The sequence below is a fragment of the Pelophylax lessonae genome (assembly GCF_965119305.1).
Source record: "Pelophylax lessonae genome assembly, chromosome: 3".
NCBI lineage: Eukaryota > Metazoa > Chordata > Amphibia > Anura > Ranidae > Pelophylax > Pelophylax lessonae.
This window is the reverse complement of record NC_138770.1, coordinates 542,710,478-542,728,369: the sequence shown is the minus strand read 5'-3', so window position 1 is coordinate 542,728,369 and position 17,892 is coordinate 542,710,478.

Sequence of the window (17,892 nt, the reverse complement as noted above, 5' to 3'; positions counted from 1 at the left end):
TGCTGATTAGTGTATTCTGACTAGGGAGGAGTCCTGCTGTTAAAATACAACAGTGCATTGTGAAGGGGTGAATCCATTTGTTTTTTTTCTTTTTGATCAGCCGACTGACTGGCAGTCATAGCAGAATCAGAGACTTTCTGGTGGGAAGCTTTGGCACTTGGTCTGTGAGGAAGAAGGATGGATTGATGGGTCTCTGGTAACTTGGGAGCAGGCAGCAGAATGGGAGAAAACATGGGGCGTGCACAAAGATAGTGTTCTAATGCTTCTTCAGCATCCACTACACCCAGCATACTGGAGCCTTTTGACTGGGTGGCCAAAGCCTTAGGGAATTTCCTTACTCACATGTGCAGAAGGATGGTGCCTGTAACGGAACCGACACCCACACTGTGCTTGTGGGCTCCTGTCAGTATATGGCTTCCTCCCACTCTTGAACATATATATCAAATATTCCAGCCACCCCCATACAAAGCTAGCCGAAGCTTGTTCTGGAACCTTCTCCTTTATTGAACAGTCCCACGGTTTATATACATCATGGACATCCCCCTCCTGATCAGATTACCTCATCAGGTCAGGGGTTGCCTGATTACATTATCATATGCAGATGAAATTGTATACAGAAATAGAATTAACCTGAACTAATTATCTAGCCATCTGGACAGAAACAATAAGTGAGTTCATTAACAATTAACAATGGGGCAGACCGGCTTAACAGAATCCACATCACACCTCAATGCACAGACAATAGGAAGCGACCACCAGTGACAGACTGTCTGTCTCTGACATTGAAGTACAATACACATTACCATAGGTCAATTGGTTTCAGTATTAATTACAGTAATAGGAAACACAAGGGTAATATAAGACACTGAATTTCAAAAGAGCCAATTTCCCTAAACTGCGCTCGCTGCTAGAAAATATCAAATGGGATAGAACCCTGGGAACAAAGAACACGGAGGAAAAATGGGAGTGCTTCAAGAGCATACTTAACAAGGGGGTGGGCCAGTGCATTCCACAGGGAAATAAATTTAAAAGAGCAAAACTAAACCCTGGGTGGCTAAACTCCAACATAAAAATGTATATTAGAGCTAAAGAAAAGGCCTTCAAAAAATACAAGACTGAGGGGTCATTGGCAGCATTTAAGCACTACAAAGAGTGTAATAAGAAATGTAAAGATGAAATCAGGGCGGCTAAAATAGAACACGAGAGACATATAGCGGAGGAGAGTAAAAAGAACCCCAAGAAGTTCTTTAAGTATATAAACAGTAAGAAAGCGAGGCCAGAACACATTGGCCCCATAAAAGATGATAAAGGAAAAATGGCCACTGAGGACAGAGAAAAGGCGGAAGTGTTAAATAATTTCTTTTCTTCAGTCTTCACAAAGGAATCGGGGGGCTACACGAACCCAGCTTGTAAGGCCGAACTAAATAATACACCTCAGGAAGTGCCGCCATGGCTAACAGAGGATAGACTTAGAGCTAAACTAGAGAAACTTAACATAAATAAATCCCCGGGACCGGATGGCTTGCACCCAAGGGTTCTTAATGAGCTCAGCCAGGTGATTGCCAGACCATTATTCTTGATCTTTAAGGATAGTTTACAGACAGGTATGGTGCCAGCTGATTGGAAAAAAGCCAACGTGTTACCAATATTTAAAAAGGGGCCGAGATATATCCCGGGTAACTATAGGCCGGTCAGCCTAACATCAGTAGTCTGCAAAATTTTGGAGGGGATGATAAGGGACCACATACAAGACTTTAGTAATGAAAACGGTATTAAAAGTAGTAATCAGCATGGATTCATGAAAAATCGTTCATGCCAAACCAATCTATTAACCTTCTACGATGAAGTGAGCTGCCACTTAGATAAAGGTAAGCCTGTGGATGTGGTGTATCTGGACTTTGCAAAGGCCTTTGACACCGTTCCCCACAAACGCTTACTGTACAAACTAAGGAAGGTAGGTATGGATCATAAGGTGAGTACCTGGATAGAGAACTGGCTCCAGGGGAGAGTCCAGAGGGTGGTGATTAATGGGGAGTACTCTGATTGGGCGGGTGTGGAAAGTGGGGTCCCCCAGGGTTCTGTCCTGGGACCAATCCTGTTTAATTTATTCATAAATGATCTAGAGGAGGGGATAATCAGTACAATCTCAGTATTTGCAGATGATACTAAATTAGGCATGCCAATATCTTCTATGCAGGATGTGGAAATCTTGAAAGCAGACCTGAACAAAATAACGGGGTGGGCAACTACATGGCAGATGAGATTTAATGTAGAAAAATGTAAAGTAATGCACTTGGGGGCCAGTAACCAGAAAGCAAGCTACTCACTAGGGGGGGAACCTCTGGGTGATCTAGGATGGAAAGGGACCTGGGGGTACTGGTAGACAACAGGCTTGGAAGTGGCATGCAATGCCAAGCCGCTGCAAGCAAAGCCAACAGAATACTGGGTTGTATAAAAAAGGGGATTCACTCCAGAAATAAAGAGATTATTCTTCCACTCTACAAAACTCTGGTCCGGCCACATCTGGAGTATGCTGTCCAGTTCTGGGCACCGGTCCTCAGGAAGGATGTGCTGGAACTGGAGAAAGTCCAGAGAAGGGCAACAAAAATAATTAGGGGAATGGAGGACATCAGCTATGAGGAAAGACTACAAGCACTGAACTTATTCTCTCTGGAGAAGACACGATTGAGGGGGGATATGATATCAATGTACAAATACTGTACTGGCGACCCTAGCATAAGGAACAAACTATTCAGAGTAAGGGAATACAATAAGACACGTGGCCACTCACTAAAACTTGAGGAAAGGCGGTTTAACCTTAAAGTGCGTAAGGGGTTCTTCACTGTAAGAGCGGTAAGGATGTGGAATTCTCTTCCGCAAGCAGTCGTATCAGCGGGGAGCCTTGATAGTTTCAAAAAACTATTGGATGGACACCTTAAAGACCACAACATACAGGGGTATACAATGTAAGGTTAAAAGCAAACACACACACACATCATAGGTTGAACTGGATGGACTTGTGTCTTTTTTCAGCCTCACTAACTATGTAACTATGTAACTATGTAAGGTGTAAACACAGAACCCATTTGAAGCAATCCAAACCATATTCTCAGTGACAGAACTACATTCATGTTCCCTATCGAACGTCTCAGGACCTGTTCTAGTTCTGGAAGTGAAGTTGAATGTGTCTAAGATGATGGAGGAGAGAGCAGGGGTGGAGGCTTTCTTTGGAGCAAATTTAGAGGAGAAAGACAAGGGAGCTACATTTATCTAGAGGAGACTGTCATCATTTATTCTTTACAACGTGATTGCCCATACCATGCAAATGGGGGGCAAATGTTTTTGGTGAGTGGCCAGTTGATGGGAGTGGTGTTGGATGTTGCATTGGTGGTGGAATTTATGGTGACATAATTATCCTTTACTCACGGGATCCACAGCATTGGATGTTATATTAAATTAAGCACCTTTTTCACAGAACTGTGCAATATTCATCATTCTTTGGGACTTTCATGAAATATTTTTTGAAACTCTTATTTATTTATTTATATATTTATTTATTTTTACAGCATTTGCGCTGCTTGATGTTTTTCTTTTAAGTGGTGCATTCCAGGGTTCGAGTCCTGCGGGAACGCATGGGAACGACGTCCCCGCACTATTTCCACAGCAGGAACACCGTTCCCATTGCTCCAGTCCTCCTGCAGGACCAGGGTAGCCAGAAGAGAGAACAGTGCAGGCAGCCGCAGCGTCTCATCGCTCGCGCCGCCTCTACAAACAGGCCGGTATTGAAAATTTCAGGTAGGACACCGGCGGAGGGGGCGTGCACAGCGACATGATGTCACGCCAGCAGAGGGAGAGAGCGCAGCAAGCACCACCAGCACAGGCCTAGAGCGCGCGTGGAATGGACAGGCGTGGGCGTGGCCTGACTGGAGTGGAGTGAGTCGATCGATGAGGCGGCGAGGCAAGGTGAAGGCAGCTGGCAGCATATCCAGAAGAATACTGCAGAACAGCAGTCAGAGGAGCAGGCCGGTTTTGGAAGTGGCACTGGGGCTGGGAGGTGAGTCACTGGAGCAGTGAGTCCACCATCCACTCACTGCACATTTGCCTCTCATACCACCCTCACACTGTAAAATTCTGTCAGCATATCAGCCACATTGTCATTTTCAGGGGTGTGTGACTCACACACCCCTAAAAATGACAATGTGGCTGACATGCTGACATAATTTTACAGCTGAACTGCTCCACTTACCTTACCTGCCACTTCTAAAATCGAGGCCCCCGGGCTCCTCCACTGATGCTGTCTGCACACACTCTGGGCCTTCAAATGCATAAACATGAAATATTTTTGAATCGTGACTGATGCCCTTTGTCAGGAATATTTCATGTTTATGTGTTTATTTGGCCAATTTGTCACGAATGTTTCATGTTTATGCATTTGAAGGCCCAGAGCGTGTGGACGACATCAGTGGAGTCACCGGTAAGGCGAGGCAGCAGCACGCAGTAAAGGAGCCAGACACAGCCAGCACACAAGGAGCAGGCCCGGGGACATCGATTTCAGAGGTGCCAGGTAAGTCCACTGCACATTTGCATTCTCGTGCCACCCTCACACCCCTGGAAATGACAATGTGGACTGACACGCTGACAGAATGTTACAGTTGAACAGGCAAACATGTAAAATACATGTCAGTAAGTTTGCTATGTCCAGCTGTAACATTCTGTCGGCGTGTCAGTCCACATTGTCATGTAACGTTTATGCGTTTAATATCCATTGTTTCTTGACAATGGGAATCAAATGCATAAACATGAAATATTCCAGACAATTGTCATCAGTCATTAATATTTTCATGAATATATCATAATAAATGTTGCATTGTATTTTCTGTGAAATATAGGAGCGTATTTTTTTTTTTCGGGGGGGGGGGGGCGCACGGGTGGATCTCGGGTGAGTTCCCACACTTTTTTCCCCAGGACTTGACCCTTGGTGCATTCACTATTTTGATACTTTAGGGTAACTGCACTTTCGTGGGAAAAAACAGTTAGCAAATAAAAGAAGATAGCTTTTACAATTTTGACACAAATCATATTGTAATTAAATATTATTAAACATTTCCTTTCTCTTTCAATCTGCAGCGCTGTCATTTTCTGTAAAATGTTATGCAATATGGCTACCTGGTGGCGTTCTGTACACAGATGGTTTACAGCCCCCCCCCGGATATGTCATTTCCTGCTTGTGCAATTGGCTGATTTTCCCAGAAGTGTGCACTAAGAAATACGTCAGATTTTGAGCATCCCTGCAGCAAAAAAATATTTTATGATGAGATACTCCCAAAGGGGTGTCTAAAGGGACGCAGACTTTGCTAAGTGCCTCATTAGAGCCCTGCAGGTGAAGCAACTGATTGATAATTTTAAAATCACTCCCATACAGATTCACTTTCCACATGGACACAATCAAACAGCTATTTATTCAGAATAACAAAAGATAGGAATCTGTAACAATTTTTTTTCTTAAAAAAACCCTGAGATGTACATAGATCACCCAGAGGAGAATGTTTTTTTTAATCAAAAGTGGAGGTACTCCTTAAAGCAGAATTTCACTATCTCAATCACGATTAACTATGTTCAATACTTATGCAGCTAGCATTAGTAAATAGATAGGAAGGTTTATCATATTTACTTGTTTTACCTTTTTTTTAATATTTTTTTCAGTTATTACTTGGTTTCTAGGTTTAGGCAAATGATGTCATAGATCTCAGGAGTCTTCAGGAGGGAAGGTGGTTTTTGTTTTTTTTAGCTACGCACACCCACCTATCTGCATTTCTCAGCTAAGGGCAGATGGATTCCGGGAAGTAAATGCTTCATTAATCATCTGCACTTAAAATGCTAAAGGATGTTTTTCAAATAGATTTCTTAGCAAAATAAAGCATGGAGACATGGATGGATGGGTAAGTTTGCTTTGAGTATTACAATTTAATTGAATAGTGTTTTTGGTTTGTGGTGCTCAGATGCATAGTTCTGCTATAAGGTTAAACATGTTAATGTATCTCCAAAATTAATTTCAATCTTATTAAATCTGCACCCAAAAATTGGAGCTAATGGTGGCCATGCAATCACAACCCAGCTTGACTCTTAGAATGGACGGGGAAATCATTTGATTTTTCTCTCATTCTTTTGTTCAGTCTGTGTATGGCTGCTTTAACTGTCAGCAACAGGACAACAGTAACAGGATCACATGATTCCTATGAGAGAATAATATAACAAAACAGCAAAAGCTGGAACAAAAGTTTACCTGGATAGGATCGGAAAACAGAATTGAAAGCAAGAAATAACAAACAGATCTAGGCTGGCATTCAACGTACCAGCCATGGCTGATTACCAGGCATACATTTATAACCTCAGGCATCGCTAGAACAAGAGACAAATGGGCTAAAAAAAAAAAAAAATAGAAGAGCAAGGTAAAGCAGGTCGTAGACAGACTATTAAACAGGAGACATGCATCCAACAGAAGCAATATTAGAGAAAGTATAGACCCAGAAGGGATGGCACAACAAGCAACGCTCAAAGCAGCAGACAATAATCGCACCAGGAGGCTCAAAAGAAGGTAGAAATAAAGATTAAATCCATACAGAACTTTAAGGATTCCTATAAATCACATGTCATGTATATGGAGAAGATCACTATTATCAAGAAAGCTTTTTAAAACTCATCTCCATAAACTTTTATTGCTTTGTTGAATACTTATATTTACCTGTATTTAATTGTTGTATGTACTTGTATTTTCTGAGAGAGAAATCATCTGTTAGCACCAACCAAGACAGGGTTATGGAAAGAAGGCAGTCTCATAAAGTACATAAAACAAACTATAAAATGGGGGTGCAAAATACTGTCCTTCACTTATGAAGGAACAGGCCACCATCAACACTATACAGTGCAGATGGAGAAATCTCTAGCTGTGGCTATAACATTCTGTAACATTCTAGCACCCGAGGGGGGGAGGAGTAATCTTTTTCCCACCTTTCCATCGGTGTGTGCACAGGTTTTCCCTGGGGGTCCAGCCTCCCTCCTGTGTTCTCTAAAAGGAAAGAGGTCTGGATTCTAAGGGAGCTCTTGAAAAAAATGTAGGAAAACGCATAGGGAACCTACGCTAAAGATTTGCTGGGACTTATGAACCACATTGGAATGCCGATTCCCTGGAAGAAACTTAAACCACTGCCAAGTTTGAACTTTCCTCTAAGAGACTTAACCTGTGTAGGTAACCTGGGGCAGCCACAGTTAGGTTCAGTTAGGAACAGAATGTTATTGCATGTTATGCATGTTGCCAGGTTTACAGTAAATGTTGATTCAACTGCTCAGAGCGTGGTCTGAAGTTATGGAAAGGGATGCATGTGAGGTCTTGGCATATTATTAATGAACTTGGGTCCTTAACCACAATATGGGGTATGAGTAACATCAGTATCTACAAGGAGAAACAGCAACCAGCCGTTGGCGTGGTACTTGGTTTGGTGACAGGTTCTCAGGTAATGAGGGGGTTGGTGCTTTGACTCCCTCCCTAGCTGTCCATCTCCCTTGTTCGCCGGGAGAGGACCAGCATTATTGAGATCTATGGAATGGTCACTTGGTACTGAGAGAGAAGAGTTAAGTGAAAGCACGCATGAGGTCCACGCTATGTGCTCGGTGGTACCCCTTTCGGTTACAGGGAGTGAGGTAACAGAGATACGCTGGCTGGTGGAGTGGGCAGGGGCTCAGCCTGTCCCTCCAAATACAGCTCATACATCAGTACACATGTGTCGGACATGGGACAATGAATCTTAAGGAGGAACTCCTAGCTTATCTCTAAGTTAGGAGACCACCTTAATGTTTCACTTTTCTGATGACCATGGCTTCTGCCTGGTCCTCGGGCATTGGTGAGCATGCATTCAGGTGAAGTTAGTGACCCCGTTAAATGCCTGGCATAGCCAAAAGAACCACCCTTAAGGGGAGCCTCTCATGTGACCCTTGCTTGACACCCAACAAGAGAGGGAAGTATGAAGGACATGACGGACAACCTAAGCCCCCCTTGCATGCACCTGTTATTCGTCAGAATATCTGAACAAGAGTCTGCAAGTGACTGGATGCAGCCAATGTTTGACCAACAATTTTCAGCCCATCTTCTTCATTTTTTCAACCAAAGGATGTCGGGCAAGAGGGGGTCAACAGCAACTGGCCAAGCTTCATATACTGAGTACCCAGCTTAGGAGTATTAGTCAAATCAAAAGGTAAGAAAACACTGTAAAGCTCACCTTCTATTGTTGCCAGAATCACAAGATCCATATCAAACACATTTGTATCGGGATAATGTTCCCGGTGAGAATTGGCAGCTTGCAGTCGACCCCAGATAAGAGTTCTGTTACTTAGAGAAAGGAAGGAAAGATCTTTTCTCAGCGCATCCACTTGGATACTTGTAAACAGACTCACTGTCCATTTTCTTTTTTAGTCTGAAAAGGAGACAGGACTTACCATGAACAGGTCTCCAACACATATATAAAATGTCAGGCAACATTTCATATGTGCTTGGGAGCCTGTGTGCTCTACGACAACATTATGGCACAAAGTGCATAGATGGTAGAATATTTTTTTTTTGGAAATCTGCCACAGATGTTGTTTATCAGTAAAGATGTTGCTGTTCTTGTATTAAAAAATGGGAAGAACATGCAGTGACATATAATTTCATCATAACCGTGTAGTTCTGCTAGGAAAAAACAATGCTAAAAATCTACCGCTTCAGAATGGTTGTTGCACCTATGTCTTTATAAACAGCATCCTAACAATTATATTCTTGCAGACCCAGCAACAATGGTTAAAAGTTATAAAAAAAACTGTACGTATACCATCATTTTTTTTAGGGGTTAGTTGATGAAATTTATGTTTCTTATCAAAATTACTATACAGTAATCAAGGTGAAAAATAGGATACATTCCGGTAGTTTCAAATGCAGTATGGCTGTTGGAGTTGATGATTTCTTTCCACTTAACATGGAAAAGTTTAAGGTTAGAGACTTCTAGTCTGCAATATGGTTTTCCATTCCAATATATTTTCCCTTCATAATGTATGCAATCTTGAAATTAGTCTTCTTGGTACTGTAAATAATGTAATTCCAGGTAATCCCTCTTGGTCTCTTTGTTACACTTATGTTTTTTTCATGCTCATATATTAGTGGTCATAAAATGGAACAACCTGTAAGTCTATGCATGTTAGAATGGATAATACCAATTTACCTATACATTTACATTAAAACAGACTTTCGTATAACAATAAAATTCGTCATGAATCTAATTCTCCTCCCCTCCCTGTTACACAAACACATGTCCTTTTTTCTGGTGTTTGTCCTCATTTATTGCCTAGCCAAGAATTACGTAGCTTGCAGCCACCTGATGTATCACATCACACAATCCAGGAGCCTTCAGGACAATCTCCTCACAGTTTTTCGATCTCCCACACGCGCAGCATCACTTCAGCAAGGGGCTGCCTGTGAGTGACCAGGAAGTAACAGCTGCCACCCAAATTTAATATGGTGGCACGGCAAACAAAAAAAAACTTTGAAGACTTTTGGTGTGAGGAAGACAGTGCTGGACTTCATGGGCCGCTAAGCTTTGTTTTTAAAAGTCAGCAGCTACAATACTTAGCTTCTGTCTTTTTAGAAACTTCCTCAATATGGGAGGATATACCCATACATCCACCTAATCCCGTGCCTCATGCATGCACTCTAGGGTGTGCAGTGGTGCACTCTGTGATTGCTGTGTCCTTCAGATCAACGTAAACAAAGGCTGCATGATTGCAGCATTTGAGCCATTTCTTCTCACAGTGATCAGCTGTGAGAGAGAACAAACTGCTTACAGTCATCGTGGTCATTTTGTGGATGTTAACTCTGTGCTGCTGCTCCAGAGCCTCCAAAGATGTAATAGGTAGTCTGGAAAATTAGATGTGTAATTTAATGCCCCTAGAAACCTAAAGGTGCTCCTTGGATTTTGTGTCTCTCTATGTGGTTAGGCTGTGAAAAAGTCTCACACATGTGGTTTGTCATACTCTGGAGGAGTAGTAGAATATGTTTTGTGGTGTAATTCTAAGGATGCCTATGCTGTGTGTTAGAAATATCTTATTAATTAACAACTTTGTGAAAAAACATGCCTTTCAGAAAATACCTTGGGATGTTTGCTTTCCAAAATGTTTTCAGTTTTTGGGTGTTTCTCCTGTCCTGGCACTTCAGGGACTCAAGAAAAATGATAGGTACTCAGAAAACTAGATGAGTAATTTATGCTCCCTGAAAGCCCAAAAGTAATCCTTGGATTTAGACCTCTCTGTGCATCTAGGCTGTGAAAAAGTCTCACACATGTGGTGTCTCCATACTTGGGAGGAATAGAAGAGTGTGTTTTGGGGTGTATTTGTAAGTATGACAATGTTATGTGTGGGAAAATAATGTGTTAAAATTAAAATTAAATTTCTTAATTGTTCCCAAAAATTGTGACATAATTACATCTTCAAAAGCTCCCTATGCTTCTTACTAAATACCTTGGACTGTCTACTTTCCAAAAAAGGGTAATTTTGGGAGTATTTGTACTGCCCTGGCATTTTAGGGCTTCATGAAATGAGATAGGCTTTCAAACAGACTAAATCATTATAATGCTACACCCAGAGGAGCTGATTAATAGCTTGGGTTCCCTGTTCTTTGCCTCTACTCTGTGGGCAACCTCAGCCTCTCTGACAGACCAGGTTAAGTAGTTAGAAATTTCAGTACTGTTGAGAGCACACAGATAAATACTCTGCACATAACTGTAATTCAGTATCAGGAAGTAGACACCAGACTGATTAGTGGAAACAGAACTTATTATATTGTTATGGGTTGAGGTCAATGGCAGCAGTGTCACAAATTAGTAAATGAAGAATGCAGTAAATTGCAATTCTCTGGTCAGTATGATCACTAACTTGTAGCAGGTTGGTGTGGAGTTCTAGATAGCAGGAGTAATCTATACTTGCAAACCTACAAATCCGCACAAAGCAATGGCTTGAATGACATTAACTATGATGGTGAACAATGCTGTTATAACTTTAAACCTTTCTTACAACCAGTATGCTGTACTGTTAGAGTGTACTCTAGAAATACCTATGCTGAGACCCAGGTCTCACTGCAGAGGCCTCCCTTTACTAGTGGCAGCAAATGAAGTCCTAATAGAGCAGCTATCTAGCGAGAAAGTATTTTCCCCTAGTTCTTCAGCTGGCTAACATTGTGGGCCATTATTTATGTTGGTGCACATAAATACAGTCCTGCTAAAGTCTGCATGCAGTGGTAAAGGCTGCTAGTCAAATGCCCAATCTCTATGTGGTCAATCCCTACTAGCAGCAACAAGGTCTAAAGCAGCAGTGCCCTTTCATCAGTCCAAGCAGTATGGCAGCAACAGTCCTGCTATTCAGATGTTTTCTGGATATGCCTGCAATGGCTCCGGTCCTTAGCCCACAGGTATACAGTGTTCCAGTCTCTCTGCAGCAAAGGTCTGTGCCCTGCCAATAGCTCAGTCCTCAGCCTCTGTGCACTCTGAATTTCTCCCTCTGGTCCCCAGCACAGGGCCCTAATGTTTGGCTCAGGTTGCAGGTTAATGTCAGGTGAACGCATATCCAGAAAGGCATGTGTGCTCACTCTGATTTCATGTGACAAAAGATGAAGCTCCCTGGTCTGCAGCCTGGGAAATACAGCTTTTTCTCTTCCCTCACACTGTTTCCTCGTGAGTACGGTAGTTCAATGGTCCAAAGGATTCCACAGCATAGCTCCCATTCAGGACTTCAACTTCGACAGTCCTTTGCAGCCAGGATACAAGTCATTGGAGCTCCTTGGCTAGTCTGCTCCCCAGATGGCTTGCTATCCCACATCTTAAGGGCAGTGTGTAAGTCACATTTTTCTACCTAGATATATGCATGTAATAGTTTTGTGATATTGAAATTTCATTTTGTTTATAACTTTCCTAAATCTATTATATATTGACCATGTATGTATTTCTTTAGCTAGACTTCTCACTCCAAACACGCAAATAAAGCAAAACCTGTCGACCTCTGATTGCTTGGAACCCTTTAGGTTTTTATAGTAATTGAGTAGTATATGTGTCCTTGGTGGGTCCTTCATCATGGGGCCCAGACTTTTGGAGTTATCTTTTAACATGTGTTTTTAAATGCAATAAACTTCATGTAAACTTTTTTACTCACTGAGTTGTTTGTCCAATTTGTACCCGTATGGTTAAACTGTAGATAAACACAAAATATTTTTCAGTGTGTTCTTGCGTCATGCTTCATTGTATACAGAAATTTATTTTTTGTAGAAGAAGAAACAAGCGCCACAAGAAACAAGCGCCACAAGTGCAGTATTGAAGTAAAAGTACATGTTTTTATTAAGATTCACTCACATGATGGGGGAGATAAAAGGCTTGTAAACAAGAGTCAGACCTGAGGAAGGAGCACCCATGCTCCGAACGTGTACCATTTTGACCACACCCACCGCTGCCTCTCCGTCTCCTCGGTGATACCAGGCAGATCACTCCCCCTCCCACTACCCCCGGGCCATGGAATCCACCGGTGTGACCAACAATGTGGAACACTGCGGACGACGCCCCCCCCCCCCCCCCCGGACCCTAGCAGACAGCGTGGAATCATGTTTACAAGCCTTTTATCTCCCCACCATGTGAGTGAATCTTAATAAAAACATGTACTTTTACTTCAATACTGCACTTAGATTGGTGCCGCTTGTTTCTTCTTCTCCAACCCGCAGAGCTGCTTCTAACTCTGATAGCTGGCTGCCACCCCACCACAGTGCTTCCATCGGTGCATGTGGACTTATTACATTGAACTTTATTCCCTATATCTATATGCACTTGTTCAAATGCATGATCGTATATTGACCTTACAATATTTGTTTTTATTATTTACTCCACCTCCCAACAACACTCCCCTTCATAGCGCTGAACAAATATATTTCTCCTAATTCTTTTTTTGTGACTCTTTTGCAAAGTTTTTTACCTTGTGATCCTGCCAGAAACAGCACTTCCTCTTGTAGGTTGACAATGTTATGTCACTGCCTTGCATTTAGCAGCACAATTGTCAGCCTGCTATGTGCACTAATTCACAAAAATTCAGCCCAGCGCTCACTCCGAATGGGAAGACTGGCATGCTGCTCTCCTCAGGCAGGGAACTCCAATACAGGTACATAGAAAAGAAAGAAAAGAGGAGGCGCAAACACCTAGTGCATTACCTGTGGTCAATTTGCAAATTGTTTAATAAAAAATGCCAAATGCATACTCACAGACGTAGAGATAAAAACATGTTATAAGAATCCACCATGTGTGAACTGGGACACGTCCTTCAGTCAGGACCGCTAACGCGTTTCGGGGGTCAGGCCCCCTTCCTCAGAGCTTTTTGTGACTCTTTTGCAAAGTTTTTTACCTTGTGATCCTGCCAGAAACAGCACTTCCTCTTGTAGGTTGACAATGTTATGTCACTGCCTTGCATTTAGCAGCACAATTGTCAGCCTGCTATGTGCACTAATTCAGTTGCATATTGGGCTACCTGTCTAATAGAGAAAGGCAACCCAAGAGCGGCCACAAAAAGGTATATAATGCAGAAAGAAAGTGCTAGTGCTTATTTTAGGGTAGTGGCATAGCATCGTCAGCTTGCAACAGGAAGCGCTGATACTGGCAGGTTCATAAAGTAATAAATAAATAAAAGAAAAAAAAAAACTATTTTCTGTAAAAAGAACTTTGTACGGCAAGATATGGTGCCAAAAAAAAATACATTTAAGGCCTGTGTCACCAGGCTTTTGTTCCCTTCAAACAAGTTTGGAATTCTTATACAGAAGTCAGTAAGGATGCAAAAGAGACTTAAACCAGGTCAACCAGGTCAGGGAATTTTGAATCATCTGAGAAGCATCTCAAAATGATGTCAAACTGATACCATTAACACAAGTGCAAAGCTTTTCGACACAGGCCCTTAGGATTCACATTTTAAATCTGTAAGCTTTGAGGGAGAAGAATATTAAAACATGAATATAAGTCTTGTGTTCCTGTCTTGCACACCACTTTGGTATCAGTCCCTAGTATAAATGTTGAAACCCACGAAGGGGAAGAAAGGAGAGAAGTGGGACTTTATGATACCCTAAAAATCAGAAAAATGTATACAGAATATAAAATCACATATTTATTGAAATTTCATTAAAAATAACCCCATAAAATCTTGGGGAGCAATAAACAAAATACAATATATAACAAACTGATAAAAAGATATATCACATTAGGTCAAATCACTTCATCACTTGTAACAGTGGAAACACGGCATGAAACATGGAGGTCTCCTTTACACAGATCCAGGTTCCCAACATATTTCAACTGATTAGGTCTTCCCCAGGGGTAAGGCAGTCCTAAAGGATAAGGCTTTAATACTGCCATCCCCCTGAGGAAAACTTAATCCGTCAAAATACATAGAAACATAGAATGTGTCGGCAGATAAGAACCATTTGGCCCATCTAGTCTGCCCAATATATCTGAATCCTATGAATAGTCCCTGGCCCTATCTTATATGAAGGATAGCCTTATGCCTATCCCATGCATGCTTAAACTCCTTCACTGTATTTGCAGCTACCACTTCTGCAGGAAGGTTATTCCATGCATCCACTACTCTCTCAGTAAAGTAATACTTCCTCATATTACTTTTAAACCTTTGCCCCTCTAATTTAAAACTGTGTCCTCTTGTGGTAGTTTTTCTTCTTTTAAATATGCTCTCCTCCTTTACCGAGTTGATTCCCTTTATGTATTTAAAAGTTTCTATCATATCCCCTCTGTCTCTTCTTTCTTCCAAGCTATACATGTTAAGGTCCTTTAACCTTTCCTGGTAAGTTTTTTCCTGCAATCCATGTACTAGTTTAGTAGCTCTTCTCTGAACTCTCTCTAGAGTATCTATATCCTTCTGGAGATATGGCCTCCAGTACTGCGCACAATACTCCAAGTGAGGTCTCACCAGTGTTCTGTACAGCGGCATAAGAACTTCTCTCTTTCTACTGCTTATACCTCTCCCTATACATCCAAGAATTCTGCTGGCATTTCGTGCTGCTCTATTACATTGTCTTCCCACCATTCTGAAATAATTACTCCTAAATCCCTTTCCTCAGATACTGAGGTCAGGACTGTGTCAAATATTCTATATTCTGCCCTTGGGTTTTTACGCCCCAGGTGCATTATCTTGCACTTATCCACATTAAATTTCAGTTGCCAGAGTTCTGACCATTCTTCTAGTTTTCCTAAATCCTTTTCCATTTGGCATTTCCCTCCAGGAACATCAACCCTGTTACATATCTTTGTGTCATCAGCAAAAAGACAAACCTTACCATCGAGGCCTTTTGCAATATCACTTATGAAGATATTAAACAAAATTGGTCCCAGTACAGATCCCTGAGGTACCCCACTGGTAACATGACCTTGTTGGAGCTCTGGATCTCTGGATCTATGTAAAGGAGATCACCATGTTTCACACCATGTTTTCACTGTTACAAGTGATGAAGTAATATGATGTGATGTATCTTTTTATCAATTTGTGATATATTGTTGTAAATTGCTCCCCAAGATTCTATAGGGTATTTTTAATTATATTTCAATAATTATGCGATTTTATATTCTGCATACATTTTTCATATTTTGAGGGTATCATAAAGTTCCACTTCTCTCCTTTCTTCCCCTTCGTGGGTTTCAAGATTAAAACGTGCTGCTCTCATCATTGTTCTGCTGCTCCTGAACTAGGGAGAGACTCAGAGACCTATAGAATAGACTACAAATATATCAAAGGGAGTGCATAATCTGGCTGTGTCTGTCCGAGGAGTATCTGGGTCACAAGATTGGCTGATAAGAACTACAAATTCTTTTGCAGGTAAGACAGTTCACATGCAGTCTATTTTTTTTTTTCAACTGCATATTTAGCTGTTGGCCTAGAGTTCTTCTTGAAATAAAAACAATTTAATTTATTGTAGATTTATGGTTGATAGTAGCATAGTTCAGTTAAGTGCAACGAGACCTTTTACTCGGGTTGTAATGCTGTGATGTTTTAATAAATGAAAATATTACTATGTTTTGAGGTCTGTGGTTGTTATGTATTCATCTGAATGCATTATCCTCTCATTTTGTGCCAGTATCTTGAAAGGAATGATAAAGATCCTACTGCCGATCCTCATGGGACAGTTGTTCATCACTGTTTAAAAGTTATCACACTACCAGTTGTGGTTTTAGGTCTGTGATTCTTTCATCTCTTGGATAACTAGTGAACTGTGAACACCAAGCTATTTCATGCAGGTCTACACACAGTCAGGGAGTACAGGCAAATATAAGATGTTAAAGAGGAACTTCACAACCCCACCTAAGGGATTTTTGCTTGTAACTCCCTCTTACCTTGCCCACTGGGTTGAGCTCAAATAGCATTCTCACCCACCCAACACATCCAGTGTTGTCCTGCTGTGATCCACCAATTCCCCACCACATTCCTGGTCCTGCACCTACATCTTTCTTTCTGACATCAGTGGGAACACCTTGTTTTTTCAGGGATCTTGCAGTTGGCCCCTAATAATTTGATGCTGAGTAGAGATGGCCTTGCGGTTCGCAGCGACCTTTGCTCGTTCGCTGTCCGCCGATCATGCGAACATATGCCGATGTTCATGGCCACCATATTCTTTTACATTGTGAAGAACTTTGACCCATGACACATCCATCAGGTGGTATAGGACAGCCAATTGAGACATTTCAGCACATGGACATACCCCCTACCTTATAAATAGACCTGACCTTGCTGCCATTTTACATTCTGCTTTTTGTCAGGGTGTAGGGAGAGGTTTGCTATGTGGAGCAGGGACAGATTGTCAGTGACACAAATTGCTCGGTAATAGGTCCACAAAAGTCCTTTTAATTACTGGTATTAGGTGTACTGTCTAAGTGTCTATATTCTGTCTTTTGTCAGTGTAGGGAGAGGTTTGCTGTGTGGAGCAGGGACAGATTGTCAGTAACACAAATCGCTCGGTAAAAGGTCCACAAAAGTCCTTTTAAGGACTGGTATTTGGTATAGATGTACTGTCTAAGTGTCTATATTCTGTCTTTTGTCAGTGTAGGGAGAGGTTTGCTGTGTGGAGCAGGGATAGATTGTCAGTGACACAAATCACTTGGTAATAGGTCCACAAAAGTCCTTTAAAGGACTGGTATTTGGTATACTATTGTTTGGTGTGCAGTATATAGGGGTGTAATACACTTATAATATACTTTCTAATATAGAAAGCATATTATAGTGTATTTGGGTACTGCAGAAATGTTGCCTCTTTCGCTGCGTTAACTCTGCTACACACAGTGACAAAAGTTACTAGAAAATATTTTTCATAACTGGGTGTGATAGACCAGTGGCCATCCAAAACGACAGATTGAAGCGGGTTGTTATACTTTCATAATAGTGTATTTGGGTACTGCAGAAATTTTGCCTCTTTCGCTGCGTTAACTCTGCTACACACAGTGACAAACGTTGCTAAAAATATTTTTCATAACTGGTGTGATAAACCAGTGGCCCCCCAAAACAACAGATTGAAGCGGGGTGTTATACTTTTATAATAGTGTTTTTGGGTACTGCAGAAATTTTGCCTCTTTCTCTGCGTTAACTCTGCTAAACATAGTGACAAACGTTGCTAAAAATATTTTTCATAACTGGTGTGATAAACCAGTGGCCCCCCAAAACAACAGATTGAAGCGGGGTGTTATACTTTTATAATAGTGTTTTTGGGTACTGCAGAAATTTTGCCTCTTTCTCTGCGTTAACTCTGCTAAACATAGTGACAAAAGTTACTAGAAAATATTTTTCATAACTGGTGTG